At 57.5% G+C, this 17760-nt stretch overlaps 1 protein-coding gene and 1 pseudogene across 4 annotated transcripts in view; both read right to left on the reverse strand.

The window, feature by feature from the left end:
* BRD3 (bromodomain containing 3) overlaps positions 1-11132 on the reverse strand; it is a 37038-nt gene extending 25906 nt beyond the window's left edge. For 2 of the 4 annotated variants that reach the window (XM_064371737.1, XM_064371736.1), the window contains exon 1: positions 7448-7540. The gene's annotated coding sequence lies outside the window, so the exon portion shown is untranslated. Of the gene's footprint in view, positions 1-7447; positions 7544-11117 lie in introns of those variants that run through there. The other 2 variants (XM_021671418.2, XM_064371738.1) reach the window with 2 other exon arrangements.
* A 4601-nt stretch (positions 11133-15733) lies between these two features.
* Positions 15734-16848, reverse strand: LOC105712197 (heterogeneous nuclear ribonucleoprotein A1-like; annotated as a pseudogene).
* Between the last annotated feature and the right edge of the window lie 912 nt (positions 16849-17760).

Genomic DNA, 17760 nt, shown 5'->3' on the forward strand with positions numbered 1-17760 from the left:
GGAGACCTGTGGAACACCCTGAAAGACCTCTCTGAGGGCAGCAGAAACGAGATGAGGCAAACAGCGCCCCGAGCAGAGTCCAGGAGGCTTCCACTCTCTGCGGGGAGCTCGGGCCACATCCCGAGATGAGGAAGGCAACTGAGGCTTCCACAAAGAAATTACAGTCAAACAGACACTGGCCAGGTGAGCTGGAAATCGGTGATGGACTACAATCCAAATTGACATGGAGGTTCCAACAAGAGAAGAGATGTACGTGGTGGGGAGGACGTGGTGGGGGTGGCCCTACCCCAGACCCCGAGTGCCCCAGAGGGCGCACCAGCAGGACAGTCACCCCGCTGCAGGATATGGTGCTTTCACACCACGCTCACCCCACCTCCGCCCTCTGGCCCAGACGCCGGTGGCTCCTCAGCGGGGTGAGGTGAGGTGGGAGCAGACAGTGGAGAAAACACCAATAACAACACAGGTGGTCAGCCAGGGCCACAAACCCTTCAGATCACAGACACCGGCCAGGGCCATGGGGCCCTTCAGATCACAGATGCTGGCCAGGGCCACAAACCCTTCAGATCACAGACGCCGGCCAGGGCCATGGGGCCCTTCAGATCACATACGCCGGCCAGGGCCACAAACCCTTCAGATCACAGACGCCAGCCAGGGCCACGAGCCCTTCAGATCACAGACGCCGGCCAGGGCCATGGGGCCCTTCAGATCACAGACGCCGGCCAGGGCCACGAGCCCTTCAGATCACAGACGCCGGCCAGGGCCACGGGGCCCTTCAGATCACAGATGCCGGCCAGGGCCACAAACCCTTCAGATCACAGACGCCGGCCAGGGCCACGAGCCCTTCAGCTCACGGATGCTGGCCAGGGCCACGAGCCCTTCAGCTCACAGATGCCAAGACCCCTGCAATCCCCATGACAAACCTGCGAGGTCAGAATGACTGCGTACACGTATAGACGACCAAGCTGAGGCCCATTCCTCCTTTACCTCCAGAGCACCACCTGAGCACAGAGGCTTTGGGACACAAAGCACCCAGCAGTGGGCAGTGGGGGCACGGCCTAGAATCAGGATCCCGGGCTTCCTGTCCCAGGCTCCTGAACCTGCAGGCAGCCGGCCACATGGCAAGAGGAGCCTGGGCAGTTAAAGAATGAGGCGGTCCTGCTTTCCCCACCCCCAATGACCAGCAAGGACACAAAGGCAGCCCAGGATGGGGCCAGCTGCCAGCCACAAGGCCCCTCCAGAATTCAAGGTCCAATGGAGATGCCGAGAGGGCTGATTGCGTGTGTGCTCCCACGGGGTCCGCACACCAGACACAGAGGCCCTGCAGAAAGGCAGCAAGGGGCCCCCATGGGGTCCACACACCAGGACTCGCAGCCTGGCTCCCCGCCCCCAGCTGACCTCGCTCTGAAGTTAACAGATGGTCTGTGCTGAAGCTCAGCAAGGCCGTCATCTACTGAGTGCTTCCCACCATAGCCCACGGACCAGCATGACAGTCTACACCCCACGGGCCACAGCTTCGCTCGTGCAAGGACATCCTGGGGGCTGGGACGTTCCAGCCAGGGGCTGGAACTGGGTGTCACCACAGGCCCCCCGTGGCTGGGGATAAAAGGAGGGGCCCTAGATCCCAAGTCGCCTGGGGCCTCGGCAGAGGGAAGAGGACCTTGCTCCAGGGTGCCACGTGGAGGAACTGAGGTAACACTGGGAGTGTGGCTGGCAGTGTTGGACATTCAGAAACACGTCTGCCCTAAACAAACATGGCCCTCACTTCTCCCAGCTCCCAGAAAGAAAGTAAACAGAAGGTTAGAGTCTGGCCGCCAAGGACCAGCCCCTCACTGTCATATCCCTGTCCCCCAGGGCCAGAGTCTGACCACTCCACATCACCTGCCTCACTCCTGTCATGACAGTCAACTTTCTGGATTTCAAAAACCAAACCAGCCAGTGCAGCCTTTCCTGTGGGGTGGGGATGTCTCTCCTACACACACTCCTACCGCAGGGTCTGAGATGACATCCCTAATCAAACCCGGCTTTCTGCAGATACACAAAGGCTCAAACTATGGACAGCTTTGTATTAGCTGTAAAGGGTCCAGATTTCACAGCAAAAGAAAATACCCGGAACCCCCTCGCTTAGCCCACTGTGTCACCAGGAGGGAGGGTGGGCAGGTGGCCAGCAAGGGCTCCATTTTATAGTGCAGGAAGGGGTGGCCTGGGCCCCATGGCTGGTGTATGCAGTGGCACTGGATTTGAAGCAAAGCTGGGCACTGGAGGCCATGCCTTGGGCCGGTTCGCTGGCACGCCTGCTGGAGGAGCAGAGGGCACTGATTCAACACTGATTTTCTGGAACCAGAGTTAATATTGGGAGTGGGGTGGCAATGCAGTTACAACCTTTCAAAAATCCTCACCTTTCTGATATTTGGACTGAAAGTTCTATGAATGAAATGTGTCTGGAGTTTGCTTCATGATAATGTGGAGAGTGAAAATGAGCAGGGCCCGGAAGAAATGGACCAACCCAGAGCGGCCCCCACCTGCGGCACAGGAAAGCGGCAGAGGGAAGAGGGCACACCTCCCTTCTCCCCAGGCCCCAAAACTGCACTCCTCATCACACATTCTGCAGCCTGTGTCCTCACAGCAACTATGGGTCCAGAGTTCTGCCTTGTACCCACTCTCCACCTTCATGGGGTGGGGAAGAAGCCAAGGGGACTCCTGTGAGGAGCTGGGGCAGATGGACTCAGGTGGAGTGACTCGGGCTGGAGGAAAGCGGCAGTGCCAGAGACCCCAGCGCCCTCAAGTCTAGACATGAGACACACAGAACCTTCGCACTGCAACCCCTCCTTCACCCTGCACCTGCCCTGCAGGAATGTGCAGCGGAACGGGGTGTGGTCTCCCGGGGGTAAAGCCTTGCTCCTTTCCTCGGGGAGCAGAGGGCCCCACTCCAGGGCTCACAGGGACACTGGACACTGGCGGGGCTGGAAGCCAGTCTGCTAGAATGTGAACCTAAAGGGCTCAGGAGCACGTTCGGTGCAGGAAGAACTAATTTCACCACTCAGCCCTCCTGTAGTGAAGGGGCTGCCACACAGCCTGCTGACAGCTGCTTTGCTCCAGGGGGGCTCTGCTGTGTGGGCAAGGCCCCATCGGGAAGACAGCCGGCCACCAGCTTCCTGTCGCAGCAGCAGCCTCACCCTCAGCAAGCGCACTCCACCCCTGGGACCATGGCAGGGAAGCCGTGGGTCCTTTGGGGACAGGTCCAGGGAGCCAGATGTATCACTGCTGCTCTCCCCTGGGCACTGCAGGACAGGGATGGAGTTCTGTCTCCCAGAGGAGGAGGCAGAGGCTGAGACTCTCCCTGGGGCCCACCTCCCCGCATCTCCCTCTCGGCTGCTCACAAAGCCCATGCTGTGGCCCCCACAGGCACTGCCTGCTGGCCTAGCAGAGACAGAGGCAGAGGCCACCCTTGCCAGCCGGGTGAAAGTCGGAGTGAGCAGGCAGCCTACCTCAGACATTAGAGGATCCGAAACTGCCCAGAGAGGAAACTCAGGCAAACCACAAAAGTCCTCGAACACCAAGCAAAAACCCAGTGATGAGTGGGTCTGATGAGATCCTCAAGAAGGATCCAGGCCACTCGCAGTGGCTCAGGCCTGTGACCCCAGCACCTTGGGAGTGGCAGGAGGATCCCCTGAAGCCAGGAGTTCAAGACCAGCCTGGGCAACATAGTAAGACCCTGATTCTATGAAAATTTAAAAAAATGAGCCAGGCCTTCGCACTGCTGCACTCCAGCCTGGATGTCATGGGGAGACCGTGTCACTAAAAAAAAAAAAAAAAAAGATCTGGAATGCCACAGAGATTTCCAAGGCAGCCAGTGGGGAGGGCAGCAGCCAGGCTCCCCCAACACTGACTAGCCCCTCCCTGGGTCCCCCTCATGCCCTATCCAGGAGGGGCTCTGTGCTGGACATGGAAGAGACGTTGGCGAGGTGGCCCGAATCCTACCTATCTTCACCCTTGCCATGTGGCCCTGGGCAGGCCCTTCCCACCTCTGGCCTAGAAGCTGTGGGTGGTCCCCCCAACCCTTCCCAAGGTCCCTGGACTCTGCCTTCCTCTCCATAGGGAGCAGGAGGACCTGAATAAAAAGCAGAAATTCAGCCCCCTTCAGGCTGGCCCAGCTCAGAATTCACCAGAAAAGACGCTGAGTCCAGAGCCGTTTCAGGGCTGTGGACAAACAGTGAGGGAATGGGGACCTGTCCAGTTGCCACCAAAGGAAACACCCAGAAAAGCTGGCAGCAGCCTCCCTGACCCCTCCTGCCACTCCACGGCCCTCCTGGGGAGCAGGGACCTGGAGGGGCAGGAGCAGGCACGCCGCCTGGCCAGCACAGCAGCCCAGCCTTCGAGTGCTCCACAGAGGGAGGGCGGAGGGGTGCTGCCCCACACACCACACCCTGGGGCAGGCAGACTAGCCAAGGGGCAGTGACTGGACCATGGGCCATCTCTAGCCTGGCCTGGCCCCAGAGCACGGAGCTCTTATTTGGGGTCCAGGGAAGGGGAGTCCTAGCTTTCACCAAACAGGCAGGGTTGGGAGGACGGCTTGCCAAGGCCACTCCAGCTAGAGCATGGGTTGGGAGGAGCGGTGGCAGGGAGGCGCAGGTCTACACAGCTCTGCAGGGACTCAGCCAGACCTGCCAGCTAAAGGGTGGGAGCCAGGAGCACCGGAACTAGGGGTGGGGTGCTGGAAGAAGCAAGGAAGGCCTTTCCCAGGGGCTCCCCATTCCCCAGGGCTCTCCAGCCTTGGGATTTCCATAGCCCTGGGCCTCTGTACCCCGAGGGTCCCCATGTCCCTGGCTGGGTGGCCCCACTGCTGCACTCCAGTCTGTCTCCTGGAGCTCTGTCCTGCATCAGCGGGGATCAGATGAGCTCCATCTTCCACAGGTGAAAGGGGGCACTCAGGTGAGGGGGTACAAGATCGCCCAGGAAGAAAAGGCCAGAGCCAGCTTGAACACAGCTGGACATCCATGCCAGACTCACCGCCGACACCCCATGGCCCCAGAATTCTCAGGATGATGCTGGGGTTGGTGTTGTGATAGGCTGTGGCTGGAGGGAGCTGAGCCCGTGAGAAGGGACCCCAGCCTGCCGCCCGCACAGCCCCGTCTAACCTGGCCAACCTAGCACCTGTTCCCAGGCCCACACGGTGACCAGCGGCCACCTGGGGCCACCCTCCAAGACTTGGGAAACTGGGTCTGTCCAGTCAGGGCCGTCTTCAGTGACAGACAGAGCCAACTGCCTCCTTCTATGGAGCCAGGGGAGAAGCCGGGGGTTGGGGGCCCCCTGTAGTCCTCAAGGAGCCCTGGGGAGGGTGGTTGGGCATCGTGGGTCAGTGCCCCACCCGAACAGGCATGGTCAGCCATGGCGCCTACTCTCCAGGGGGCTCTGCCCAGTGCCCTGAGCCCCCATGCACAGCGCACCTGCTCTCCAGCAGCTGCCTCGCCGCCTGGTCTGGTGGGGCGGCCCAGCCCTGTTCCCAGGCACTCCAGCGGACTGGAGAGGCTGTCCTGGGGTCTGGCCCTAGATGCGCTGAGTGGGTGCAGCTGTCAGCACCGCCTTTCCCACGACTGTCCCCCACACCCCATAGTTCTCCCCACTCTGCCCGCCAGTGCCTTCCAGACCTAAGACCTCGTGCGCCTCCTGCTTTCTGAACTAGGCCCTGTGCTTCTTCTGGCCCCATGGCCCTGGCAGAGCAGCCTCTCTGGAGGTTTCCTTTCCTGCCATGACACCCCACAGCCTTCTGGCCACACACTGTAACCTCTTCAAGCTCCGTCCCCACCCACCTCTCTACCCACTCCTCGAATAGAGAGGACTCAGAGGACGCTCTACCTGCATGGGACCCTCAAGAGAGGCGTGAGGAGGCCCGACCATCCGTGCATGCTGGAAATGAGGAACCTGGCCCCACAAACGCCCATGGGGCCCTTCCAAGCCCAGGCCACCTGACTCGTAATCAGGGTCTCCCACAGACCAGGGAAGGACAGGAGAGCCACGATTCAGGCAGAGGGCTCTCCTCAGAGAGGCAGTAGAGTGAGGGCAGTATCTGGCCCTGGAGAAGGAAGGGGACACCGTGCTCAGAGGGACGTGGCCTCAGGGCCAGGCCCTGGTGCTCCACCAATTCCCACACTTCCTAAAACAAAGTTGCAGCAGACCCATCCAGCATCCATCTGTCTGCTCCATCTTCTCTCAGCCAGCCTGAAGAGAAGCAAACTCACAAAACACCCAGGCCGCAGGAGTCAGGTCTGGCCTCACCGCTGTCCCACCCAGTCACAGCGAGCCAGGACAAGGGGCCAGCACAGCCGCACCTCTCAGACCCGTCCCCGTGGGATCATGTGGTTATCTCATCTATGTTCTCTGCCCACCACCCAACCACGATTGCCCAGGACTGCAGGATGCCCCCAGACCTGTTGCTGGGCCAGACAGGAGGCAGAGCTAAGAACACAGAGAGGGCACGCAGCACATCTGCCTGTGAGTCCACAGCCCACAGGGCCACTGTGCTTGACCCCTACCTCCTTACCCAGCCCCTGGCATCAGCAAGGGCCCAGTCAGTGTGCCCAGGGGTCCATCCTGGGGTATGGGCAGATGGGGGCGGGTGGCACCCTGGACCCAAAGACTCACACAGTTGCCCCTTTGCACATTTTGCCCCCTGTGGGACTGTGAGGCCAGGGCTCCAGGGATGCATGGCACAGGGAGGGCATCTCCTCAGCCACTTAGATTCTTTTTCCTTCTGCCACATGACAGGTTAGAGCTACAACACTCGGCACTCCTGCACAAGCCAAGCACTGGCACAGATGCATCCCTGCCTCACCAGGAGGCTAACGACATCCCACCCCCAAGCCCCACAGCTCCCAGGTACAGACTCCAAGCCCCAGGTCCTCAAACGTGCACTGAGGGCGCTCCCTCTGCCCTGGACTCCAGACATGGCCAGCAGCCGTCTCTGCAGATCACACCTGAGCCCACCGGGCACTTTGGGAAATGCTAAGGCTGGTTATCAAGCCACACTCAGAAAGACCCAGTTGGGGACCCCTAACATCACTGCACCCCCAGCGGGACACATCTCCTAGTGGCTGGAGAAGTCTCTCCCAAACATCTCATTAACTTCTGACAAACTCAGTACCTTGGGGGCCTGTGGCAAGGAGGGAGGTGGGGGCACAATTCAAGCCCCGTCTTTCCAACACAAGGCTCCAAAGATCCATCGAGGAGGCAGCCTGAGAACTGACTCTCACGAACAGCCACAGGCTGGTGCAAGACGCAGACAGCCCACGATACCACGGACGCAACAGCGCCAGAGCCTCCGGCCACACCTGTCTCCACTGCAAACTCAATCAGGAGTGGCCAGAAGACTTACAATTTAAACCATTAACAGGGGAATGGCCCAAAATGTGGCACTTTCTCTTTAAAAGTGCTCTCGGGCAGGTGACCTCACCTGTCATCCCAGGGAGGCCGAGACGGGTGGATCACCTGAGGTCAGAAGTTCAAGACCAGCGTAGCCAACATGGTGAAACCCCGTCTCTACAAAAAAATACAAAAAAAAATTATATGGGCACAATGGCGAGCATCTGTAATCCCAGCTACTTGGAAGGCTAAGACAGGGAGAATTGCTTCAACCCAGGATGCGGAGGTTGCAGTGAGTGGAGATCACACCACTAGACTCCTGGGCAACAGAGCGAGACTCTGTCTCACAATAAATAAATAAATTAATTAAAATAAAATAAAATAAAAGAGCTCTCAAGCATCTCGGCCGAGCATGGTGGCTCATGCTTGTAATCCCAGCACTTTGAGAGGCCAAGGAGGGCAGATCACTCAAGGCCATGAGTTCAAGTCAGTCTTGCCAAAATGGCGAAACCACATCTCTACTAAAAATACAAAGATAATAATAATTAATTAAAAATAAATAAATAAAAGAGCCCTCAAGCATCCCAGATGGCAGGAGTCCAGGAACCAGAGCAGGAATGCCCAGGCACAGGGGCCCTTGCTTTCACAGAAGGGAGGACAGGCAGAGAAAGCCTCATGCTCCGCCACCAGCTGGGCACCTCTACAAGATGGCAGTGACCAACAAAAACACAGGGGCAAGGTCATTCTTGGCAAACCCCGACCCAAACGCACCTGGCGCCCCATCATGCTTTGCCACCTGTACATCTCTTCTGCTCCAACAAGGGGGCAGAGCCACAGGGGTCGGGAAGGCCCCAGGCAGACCCAAAACCTTCTTATGGCAAGCAGCACTGCATTCTGCCATGATTCATGCAGTTACCTTTTAGCTTCAACAAGATATTGGCTTTGTGATGTAAGGGACCTGCCAGCCAGGCATGGTGGCTCACGCCTATAAACCCAGCACTTTGAGAGATCATGAGGATAGGAGTTCGAGACCAGCCTGGGCAACATAGTGAAACCCCATAAATACTAAAAATACAAAAAATACAAAATACAAAAAATTAGCTAGGTGTGGTGGCAGGTGCCTGTAATCCCAGCTACTTGGGAGGCTGAGGCAGGAGAATCTTGAAGCCAAGAGGCAGAGGTGGCATTGAACTCAGATTGCCACTGCCCTCCAGCCCGGGCGACAGTGCGAGACTCCGTCTCAAAAAAAAATTAAAAATAAAAAAGGAACCTGCCTAAGACACGAAATCCCGACAGGTCAGTCACACCTTGATGACCGGTCAAGGAAGTAAGCAGCAGCAGCTCCTCTGACCAACTGCTTTCACTGCTTTGAAAACCAGCAGGACTGCAGGCATGCCCCCCACCACCACCTCCCAAGCAGCAACGCTGAGGGTGGGGTAGGCCCTGGCTCCCGGCCCCCCCAGCACCCTGTGCATCCACAGCAAAACATGGCTCTTCCTGTCGAGAACTGGGCCTACCAGCGGCTGGACAGATACAGCACAGCTGTTAGTTTTGTGCTAATCACCCCACTTGGGAAACTCTCAGCCACCAGGCCTCAGGGAAAGTGGTGGCACTTCCTGGTGGCACCAAGAAGCGGACAAGGCCATCACCACCTGCCTGGTGCACAAGGCTCCCACGGCTGGCACCTCCAGAGCCTGGAGGAAGAGAGCAGAGGAAAGGGTGACGGCTGGCTGCAGCAGCAGGCCCAGATGCTGCACTTTTCACACCCCCACTTTCACTTTCTGGGTATGACTACACTCTGAGTGTAGGGCAGGGAACCGTGTTTGCAAGTCCCATCCTTCATTCAAAGCTCACTTCCGAACAGGCACGAGCTGTTGTCAAAGGAAAGTGATAACTTTCTAAAAACAAAACGAAAATAAAAACGGAGCTGACTGCCTACCGGGAGAAAGCTGTTGAAATCCCTCCTCCCCGGATATCCCAGCGGCAGGGCTCAGGCTGGAGCTGCTCTGACAGTCTTCCCACGGACAGTCTTCCCAGGCACCCTGTGTCCTGCTGAGGCACTGGGCCTCCGAGGGTCAGAAAGAAATGCTCCTCGCTCGCCTGCAGACCGTCCAGTCAGTGTGTGCCTTATCTTTCCCCATCAGTACCCTCCAGCACACATCAAGGCCTCAACAGAGAAAATGGCAAACACAGATCTTTATTTGCAAATGACAGGCTGCCTCAGGGCTGCCTGGGAAGGACCAGGAGGAGAGGTCCCTAAGCCCCGAGGCCAGCCCCTCGCAGATCTTCAGATCTTCCTTAGACTCCACTGGAAGCCACTAACAAACCACTCTCCCCAGAAAAATGCCACACAACTTTGCATAGATTTCAGGATCTCCCCAGGGCCACTTCATGGACCCAGGGAAAAAAACAGAAAGTCTTCATTTTAAAGGAAAGAGTAAGGGAAAAGCCTACACAACAGCAGGGTAAAAAGAAAACTCTCTGCTCTTCTGCTCCTGCTCACGGTGGAGGGCGGGCGAGGATGGGACACACGGAGCTTCCTCCTGCAGTTCCAGCCCGTCACTCGGCCCACCACTGCACGACGCCTCCCCTCCCGGTTAACTTTTGCAGACAATGACCAAGTTTAAGGTAAGGGGGAGAAACCCCAGCTATGTATTTCTGAGCAGAAAGCTTTCAACCAAAATGAAGGATCGCAACCACTCGAGGATTGGGTCCAACGGAGGAACTCACGCGATGGACTCCGGGTCCCTGCCCGCGGTGGGTCTCGGCGGGCCGAGCTCTGGGACGCCCGCCCTTGAGGGAAAGGAGTCCGCGCGAAACCCCCATCCCGGCCCTGCCCCCTTCAAGCAACCGGTGGAATGAGACTTCCCGCACGCCCCAGCTTTATTCACAGGGAGCCCACCAGGGCCATGTGGTGTACACAGTTCGGGGTGCGCATTTCTCCCCGGATGGGCTTGTATCACGTTGTCACTCCGGCGCCCCCCAACAGTGGGAAGGAGGGAAGCACCCCCGTCCCTCCCGCTCCAACTCGCCCTCGGCCGGATTAAGCCATTTTCAGACTGATTTCAAAACGGGAACGGGTCTCCCCCTAGCATGGCTGCAAAAATCCGGCAACTCAGAGGGGCTCAAAGTCAGCTCTGGGCCCGTAACTCTGGAAGGAGGCCGCGCAGAGCCCAGGCCCGAGCCCAGCCTTGACCCCCGCCCCGGCCGCGGCGCGCGGCGACGGTCCCCAGGCGCGGGCCTCAGCAACGGCCCGAGAGCGAGGCCGACGGGGCGGGCGAGGGGAAAGTGGCGCCGCGGAGCGAACGACCGCGGCCCGGAGCCGCCGTGCGCACCTTCCCCCTCCGCGTCCTCCCTGGGTTCCCCCCTTCGAAAGATGGCGGGCGGAGGAAAGGGGGAAAAAAATCCCTTCCGTGAGGGAGGCGCGCGGAGGCCGGGCTGGCGCGAAGCGCGCCAACTCCGGGCTACGCGCCCCGGCCGCAGCGACGCCCCCGAGCCCGGGACGGAGGCGGCCGGGCGGGAGCGGGCGGAGGAGAGCGGAGCCCGCGCCGCCGCCGCGACCCCGGGCGGCCGCCGCGCTTTGTTGCATCGTGGCCGCGCACAAAGGCGGCGGCGGCGGCTGCCCCGGGCGCCCGGTTCCCCCGGACGCGCCGGCGGCCTGCGCGGGGCGCTCGGGGCCGCGCTCCCCGGCCCGGCCCGGCCCGCTGCCGCCCGCGCCGCCCGCCGCCCCGCGCGCGCAAGGAAGCAAGAGAAAGGCGTACTTGGCCTCGCGGCTCCGGCGGCCGTCCCCTCCCGGCCCGCGCGGCCGGCTCCTCTTTGGCTCGCCGGCCCCGGCAGCATAATAGACGCGCCAGAGCCGAGTAGGGCTCATGCGCTGCGCCGCGGCGCCTGGCGGGAGTCGTAGTCCGCGGCCGGGCCCGCGCCGGGGCCGCCCAGGGGAGGCCGCGGCGCGCGGACTACATGTCCCGGCCCCGCCGGCGCCGCGCCCCGCCCCGCGCGCCCCCGCCCGCCCCGCCGACCCGGCCGCGAGCGGGCCCAGCCCGGGGGGCGCGCGGGGGCGGGGCTCGGCGCCCGCCGGGCAGAACAGCGACGCTGGGACCCCAGGCGGCCGCTCCCGGCCCGAGCCCGCGCGGCCCTCCCCACCCCGCGCCGGGGACGGCGCCTGGAGGCGGATTTTCTGGTGCCCCAGGGCGGCGTGAAAGACGCGGGAGCGCAGCCAGCACGGCGGCCCCCGCTCGGGCACCCCGGGGCCCGCAGGAGCCGCCCTTGAACCCCGGCCGCGCACTGGCGGGGCGGCGCGCACCTGCCGGGAGCCCGTGTTTGTAAACAAACCGCGCGCCTAATTAGCTTGGCGGGAGCGCGCGCGCGCGGGGGCGGGGGGCGGGGCGTCGGCTCGCGCGGGCAGGTCGGCCCCGCCCGGGGAGGAGCCGCGGTCGGCCGCGCCCTCCGTGTCCCCGTCTCCCCCACCCCTGACGTGCTGGGGCGCGGGCGCCCAAGTTCGCTGTCGCTGGAGAGGACTCCAAGTCCCCAGAGCTGGCGAAGATCTAGGGGTGTTCTCAGCTCGGCCTGGGGACCTTCTCGGCCCAAGCCCTAGTTTCCTCATCTTCCCAGTGAGGGGCAGGAACCAGAAATCAGGTTCCCAGCCTGAGATTCCGGGAGACTGCCACCAAGGTGGGAACAAGGACCCCTTGGCCCTTTTTCTGTAACATGAAAGGTTCAGCTTGGGGACACGTTTTGCATCTTGTTTTGGGTGATGACGACTCGGGTTTATACATAAATCAATTTTTTTTTTTTTTGAGACGGAGTTTCGCTCTTGTCACCCAGGATGGAGTGCAGTGGCGCGATCTCGGTTCACTGCAACCTCCGCCTTCCAGGTTCAAATGATTCTACAGCCTCAGCCTCTGGATCTTGGCTCACTGCAACCTCTGCCTCCAGGGTTCAAGCGATTCTCCTGCCTCAACCTTCTGAGTAGCTGGGATTACAGGCGCCCCCCAGCCAGGCCCAGCTAGTGTGTGTGTGTGTGTGTGTGTGTGTGTGTGTGTGTGTGTGTGTGTGTTTTGGTAGAGACGGGGTTTTACCACATTGGCCAGGCTGGTCTTGAACTTCTGGCCTCGATGATCCGCCCACTTCAGCCTCCCCAAAGTGCTGGGATTACAAGTGTGAGCCACCATGCCAGGCCACATAAATCAGTTTTAATCCAGCCGTAACTTAAGGTGCTAGACCCCGATAAAAACGTCAAAAACAAAAAAAGGTTTCCTTGGTGCCCACTGAACCTGCCAACAGCAAGATCAGGTTTCCCTGTGTACTGCACCCACCCCCAGCCCCTGGGGCCTCCAGGTGTATTCCAGGTTGAGCAGCAGCGCCACTGCCTGGAATGTGCACGTCTATGCAATATTCATGAAGTGAGTTCCAGCATGGAGACAGTTCATCCCCGCACACACCCAGAAGGCAGATGTTCTGCTCCAGGCTGACAGGTAAAGAAACATGCTCAGTGAGGCCAAGGGTCCTGCCCAAGGTCACAGAGCCAATTTGCAGGCGAGCAGAGACTTCAAAGCCCCAGAGTCTTAGGAAGAGTTTGCAGGAGAAGCCAACACCTTTCCCAAACCTGCCCAGCTGTTTCTGCTGGGAGCCCAGGACCTTTTTACGCCCCAGGGCAAGACTCTATGACAAGGTTCCAGCAGGGGAAGGCCTTGCCTGTCTAGTTGGCAGAGTGGACCAAGCACAGTCCTCAGGCACAGGAAGGTCTGGAGGGGGAGTATGGGAGGTGAGGATCTGCAGGCAGGTCCCTTAGAACCTCCATCCTGGTTGTGTCCATGAAGCCCTGGTGCACTTCCTCAATCTCCAGGCTTCTGTGTTAGCCACCTTGGAGGCTACAACCCATTCCTGCTGTCTCCATCTCATCTCCTTGGGTATCTTGAGCACTCTGGCCACTGGGATGGCCACTTCAAGGCTTACACAGACCCCACTGCACTCCCTGATGCATGCACACAGCAGGCTGCCCTGACCAGCCAGCATGTCTGAAGCTGTTGACCAAATGCTCACAACCCTGCTGGGCTTCCCACTGTCCTAAGGCAACCCCTAGGAGTACGGCAGGAACCCGGGCCCTCCCTGGGCACTGGCTGTGATGGGAGCACCAAGGTCCCCTTCTTCTTTCCTTTCCTACTGCTCACCCACTCATGAGTGGCCCGGATGGCTCCATGGAGCCACCTTTCCTGAGGCTGGAGAAGTCTCTGGGAAGCAGAATCTGTAAGGGGAACAGGACAGAAACTCATTTGAGCATCTCGGTCCCTGTGCTACTATCTCTGAGGACTAGTTTAGGGCCACAGTGGCAAACAGCTGAGAGCCAGCAGGGCTGCCATTGAGAAGGGATTTGGGGTGGCTCTGTTGTCCCCTCCAGCCCCCAACAGCCCATCATCCTCTCCCTTTCAAGGCCTCAGGCTCTTAGAGTTTCAACTCTGGTACTGCTGAATTTCCCAAATGAAGCCACTTAATCTCCCCAACCCAGGTTTCCTCCCCGTCACAGGAGGATAAAAATAGAACCTGATCCCGCAGCTCCGGGAAGGGAGGGGGGTGTGTCAAAGTCTGGGGCTGTGATCAGGAGCAGGCCCCGCTGCCTTTGCCTCCTCGGCCATCACTCACCTGTGTCTACCTGACATTGTACTTCCTGAGTCTCCTTGTGGACTGTCTCACAGCTCCTTGAGAGCAGGGCACGGTGTCCACGATGTATCCCTGAAGATCCCTGAACACTACCTGGCAGCGGGTGCTCAATACATAGCTGCTGAATGAATAAATGTTCTCTTCTGCCCTCTGTCCTGCCCTCCAGCCTCCATTTGAAAAACTCAGTGTAGCCCAAGCTCTACCAGGGAATCAGCCACCTGCTCACATCTAAAGGAGTCTCCAAAACCAGGCTCCAGCCAGGCTCCTCAGCTGCCTCCTCCTCCTCCACCCACAATGCCCCTTAAGGCAGCAGTCCACAGCAGTTTTGGTACCAGGGACCCATTTCATGGAAGACAATGTTTCCATGGATGAGTGGGGGCAGATAATGGTTTGGGGATGAAACGGTTCCGCCTCAGATTATCAGGCATTAGATTCATATAAGGAGTGTGCACCCTAGATCCCTGGCATGCGCAGTTCACAGTAGGGTTTGCACTCTTATGAGAATCTAATGCCACTGCTGATCTGACAGGAGGCGGAGCTCAGGTGGTCATGCTCACAACTGCTCACCTCCTGCTCTGCGGCCCGGTTCCTAACAGGCCATGGACCAGTAACAGTCCCAGGAGTTGGGGATCCTGCCTTAAGAAACAGAGCAGTTACATTATGCCACTAAAATTTATACATCAGGGCTGGGCACGGTGTCTCATGCCTCTAATCCCAGTACTTTGGGAGGCTGAGATGGGCGGATCATGAGGTCAGGAGTTCAAGACCAGCCTGGCCAACATGGTGAAACCCTGTTTCTACTAAAAATACAAAAATTAGCTGGGCATGGTGGCACATGCCTGTGATCCCAGCTACCGGGGAGGCCAAGGCAGGAGAATGGCTTGAATCTAAGAGGTGGAGGGGAAAAAAATTATACATTGGATTCTTGAAAGTTTCATTATCATGTGTCTTTCCCCACGATTGATCGGCTCTCAGCACAACTTTGTAAGAAAATAAATTTCTCGGCTGGGCACGGTGGCTCACACCTGTAATTCCAGCACTTTGGGAGGCCGAGGTGGGCAGATCACAAGGTCAGGAGTTCGAGATCAGCCTGGCCAACATGGTGAAACCCCATCTCTACTAAAAATACAAAAATAAGCCGGGCATGATGGTGTGCAGCTGTAGTCCCAGCTACTTGAAAGGCTGATGCAGGAGAATTGCTTGAACCTGGGAGGCAGAGGTTGCAGTGAGCCGAGATTATGCCACTGCACTCCAGCCTGGGGGACAGAGCAAGACTCCGTCTCTGTCTTGCTTAGGTAGTCCTTCTTAATCATGAACTTCAGGTCACAACAGTAACTATTACTTCAACTACACCAAGGTTTCTGAAGACAATGGCTTCTCCACCCAAGCAGGTTGTATATAAACTCCAAGTAGAACCTGGCATCACCCTGAAGGAATTCTGACTTCACACTATTGGGGGAGATTTACCAAGATGGCTGCAGAGTAGACTAACTTTACACAGCACATTAAAAAAAAAGACATTTATTCAGCGTCACGATCAGACTGTTACATTTAGCAATCAACAGCATGGGTGCAAAAAGAAAAAGAAAAAGAAAAAAAAATCTACATTAAAACCCTTTGTTGGAGTGCTTTACACTTTCCACGGAACACAAACTGAAATAACCTGTTATACAATTAGTCACAAATACAGTCCTCGAATTTTTTCCCATACACGTGAGTATTTGTCTAAATCATGTCTTCTTTGTAGCAGCTAGGCCCTGCCACCACTGTGCTTGGCTGAGTTCACAAATCTGTTGTAACCTGTAGCTTCCCTGTCACTTCTCTGGCTCTCCTCTCCTGCTAAGCTTTGTTTCCTAATTAAAATCTTCTGCCACTGCCATAGCTACTGCTGCTACTGGAACCGCCATAGCCACCTTGGTTTCGTGGTTTGGCAAAGTATTGACCGCCACCACCACAGGGGCCAGAGCTTCTGCCTCCAGTTTTCTCCCTTCCTGGGTCCAAAATTTGAAGACTGATTGTTGTAAATGCCAAAATCATTGTAGCTTCCACCACCTCCAAAATTGCCTCCATCATTACTAAATCCATTATAGCCATCCCCACTGCCACCATATCCACCACCACCACGGCTGCCACCAAAGCCACCATGACCACTGAAGTTTCCTCCACTATCAAAGTTGTCATTCTCACCGAAACCACCTCCGCGACCACCACCAAAGTTTCCAGAACCGCTTCGACCTCTTTGGCTGGATGAAGCACTAGCCATCTCTTGCTTTGACAGAGCTTTCCTAACTTCACAGTTGTGGCCATTCACAGTATGGTATTTCTGAATGACAATCTTATCCACAGAGTCATGGTCGTCAAAGGTTACAAAGGCAAAGCCCCTTTTCTTGCCACTGCCTCTGTCAGTCATGATTTCAATCACTTCAGTTTTCCATACTGTTCAAAATAATCTCTTAGGTGATGTTCTTCAGTGTCTTCTTTAATGCCACCAACGAATATTGTTTTCACGGTTAAGTGGGTACCCGGTCTTTGAGAATCTGCTCTTGAGACAGCTCTCTTGGGTTCCACAACTCTTCCGTCCACTTTGTGTGGCCTTGCATTCATGGCTGCATCCACCTCCTCCACAGTTGCATACGTGACAAACCCAAAGCCCCTGGAGCGCTTGGTGTTTGGACCTCTCATTACCACACAGTCTGTGAGCGTTCCCTGCTGCTCAGAATGGCTCCTCAGGCTCTCATCGGTTGTTTCAAAGCTCAACCCTCCAATGAAGAGCTTCCTCAGCTGTTCCGGCTCTTTAGGAGACTCTGACTTAGACATGATCGCAGGGAGAAGAGAGACTTTGACGATGCTTCTTCGGCAGTGTCCACGGGCAGAAAGGCAAGAAAATGAATTTTTGCCTCCACCAGGCAGAGGCTGGGCCACATAGAACTCTGGAGGGTGGGGCAGCAGAGGTTTTTAATGATACAATAATTTAGTGCCTGCTGTGTGCAGACCCTGTGTCAAGAGCATTATGTACACCATTTTACTGAAACCGGAACAGTTCTATGAGGTAGGGATGATTATGCCTGCTTTACAGGTGAAAATGGAGGCACAGTGAGGTTAAATTACCAGCCTGAGCCGTGAACCCAAATGTGGGCTCGTATTTCATTTACAAAATATGTTCCAGAAGGCTGTGGCTTGGTAGGGGAAGGTGAGGTGTTAACTTGAGGAAGCAAATGCCCAGATGGAAGTTCATTCAGCTTCTCTTAGAAAAGGGTGGGGAGCCCCACGGAAGGGAAGGAACGTGGAGATGAGCCTTCTCACTTTCCTATTCTTCCTGTCCCCAACATAGAAAATTGTTTGCACAAAAATAATAGTCCTTAAAAGCATAGAGTGGAAGGTCTCTGGTATAACCTGGGAGGGAGTCCAGGTGACCAGGGAGAGAGAGTTGTGCTGCAGCTGCATCAATGTGGTTGCAGAAAGACAGTCAAAAGCGGGCAGGCAAGGCAAGAAGACAGGTGGGCTGGGCGCAGTCACACACTTTGGGAGGCTGAGGTGGAGGATCGCTTGAGCCCAGTAGTTCAAGACCAATCTGGGCAACAAAGTGAGTGCCAATCTCTACAAAAAAAAATCAAAAATTTAGCCGGGTGTGGTGGTACACGCCTGTGGTTCCAGCTACATGGGAGGCTGAGGCAGGAGGATCACTGGAGCCCAAGGAGGTTGAGGCTGCAGTGAACTGTTTGTGCCACTGCACTCTAGTGTGTGGGT

The sequence above is a fragment of the Aotus nancymaae genome, unplaced genomic scaffold (assembly GCF_030222135.1).
Source record: "Aotus nancymaae isolate 86718 unplaced genomic scaffold, 86718_ANA_hifiasm-v0.15.2.pri h1tg000158l, whole genome shotgun sequence".
Lineage (NCBI taxonomy): Eukaryota > Metazoa > Chordata > Mammalia > Primates > Aotidae > Aotus > Aotus nancymaae.